The sequence below is a fragment of the Temnothorax nylanderi genome, unplaced genomic scaffold (assembly GCF_030848795.1).
Source record: "Temnothorax nylanderi isolate EJ_2023f unplaced genomic scaffold, tnyl_v1.0 TNYL_tig1166_pilon, whole genome shotgun sequence".
Taxonomy (NCBI): Eukaryota; Metazoa; Arthropoda; class Insecta; order Hymenoptera; family Formicidae; genus Temnothorax; species Temnothorax nylanderi.
Window position 1 is genome coordinate 1 of NW_027250228.1, and position 2,029 is coordinate 2,029.

At 35.7% G+C, this 2,029-nt stretch overlaps 1 long non-coding RNA gene across 1 annotated transcript; it reads left to right on the forward strand.

The window, feature by feature from the left end:
- Positions 1 to 354: 354 nt before the first annotated feature.
- Positions 355 to 1,699, forward strand: LOC139786842 (uncharacterized). Its single transcript, XR_011722439.1, has 2 exons — positions 355 to 863; positions 1,334 to 1,699. It is a non-coding gene; the product is annotated as an uncharacterized lncRNA (long non-coding RNA).
- The last annotated feature ends 330 nt before the right edge of the window (positions 1,700 to 2,029 follow it).

Below are 2,029 nucleotides of genomic sequence, written 5' to 3' on the forward strand. Positions count from 1 at the left end.
CACGCACGCACGCACGCACGCACACACATATTTGATCACGAGCGCATAGTAGACCTTGTGAACCGTGAGTTAGAATGGCTATTAGAATGCAATCGCTATCCGTATGGTCGATTTCGGCATGTAAAAGTAATAGCTTGTTATTTCAGATTATATGTGTATATATATATGCGAATATTCGTGATATATATATATTATGTGGTTTATTATATATATTATGTTGTATATAATAGGTTAGTTGACGCGCTTTAAACACTTAAATACTTTTAAAGCGCGTCACTAACCTACATAGGTTAGTTGACGCGCTTTAAACACTTAAATACAAAATATCTGCTTTAATGAAAATCACAACTTCAAAATAATACATTCAATTTTAATTCTACGAAGTTCGACGAAATTGGTGAGGAGGCCACTATTCTTCAGATTTACCTAATGTTTCATTATGTATATATATAAACGAGCTTGTAAAGCGCGCCACAAACCCATGTGGCACCTCGTTTCGCGTGGAAAGTGTATGCGTGAACTATTTCGACATATATATTAGTTATTTATGCCTTCCAATACTCAAAATAGCTGCTATATTTTCCAAACTTTTTTGTGTTAATAACTTTTTAACGAATAACGAACGACGGCTAAAACCTTCTGAAGGTCACTCGGGGTCATGATCTTGACAACATATATCAAGGTCATTGAAATCGGTGAGGTCGCCCTTAATCTTGACATTTACCGATGATGCTACAGATTCGGAAAATAAAACAGAAAAAGAAAAAAAAGAGAAGAAAAATAGAACAAACGATAGTGGAAAGAAGGAAGAGAAAATGTTATTTGGCGACAAATGGATAAAAGTAGATGAAGATGGGGAAGAGGTAAATATTCTTAGAACTTGAACTACTTTGACTCTGAATATTACTCCCTTTCATTTTTTAAACTTTACTTTAGGGAGTGTTCGTATATGAATGATGTATTTTCTAAATTGTTTTCTTTGACATATTCTCTAAATCTGAATGATTAATATTTCCACTCGAAAAGCTTACTGAGGCTTAATTCTGGCATGATTTGAGTCAGTGACATTTCATTTGTTCGGATTTCGAGAGTGTGTACACTTACATACACACACTTACTAAAGTAGGGTTTTAAGGATGAATGCATTCTGAAGGACATCAAAGTCAAAAATGTTACAAGTTCTATAAAAATCAAGAAACTGTGTGTGCCTAATCGATAATTTCCTTAAATAATTACATACTTTTTGAAAATTTTTTGTAAAAACCTTTTTGCAAAAGCAAAATTAATAATATGTTAATACGATATGTTGACAATATGTGTATATAATTTACAGATAGAAATGATTTATTTAGCCGAAGGCATTTCTTGTACTGTACACGACTGGACAGAATGTCTTCGATCAAAAACAGAAAGGTTGTTCGCCAAAAATATGCTGCGAAACATGTATAACAACACTGGGGAGACGGCTGGTCTAGTGGGTAGAGCGCCAGATTCGTAATCCGGAGAACCGGGTTCGAATCCCGCTAGGCCGATGAGAATTTTTCTCAGCAAAACGCTGCCCCCCCATCTGGCGGATAGATCCCAAATGGATACAGTATCCCTAGATGGAAAACTGGGCTCCGTCTTTCGGAAGAGACGTTAAACCGTTGGTCCAAAGGAGGAAATAGGAATGGGGGAATAGAACCCACATAGCACAAAACTCAACAAATACCTTTCAGAGACCTTCGCAAAGCGTTACAAAAAAGATTTCATAAATGTCTCATATACGTCTCGGATACGTGAAAATGTCCGCTCTTTTGTCACAAAGCATTTATGAAAGGTTGCACATACATCTCCTAGAGATTTTGCAACCATCTCTGAGATGTTTTGCAAAACATTTTGAGTACGTTGTATAGAGGTATCTGGTAATTATTACATGTGCTCAAATAAAATAATTAAAATTGTTAGCTAAATATAGGGTATCTATAAGAGATCGGGTATTCGCAGTCACGTAATTGATCCTGCTTAGGTAATCGAATGTGGTGGCTTT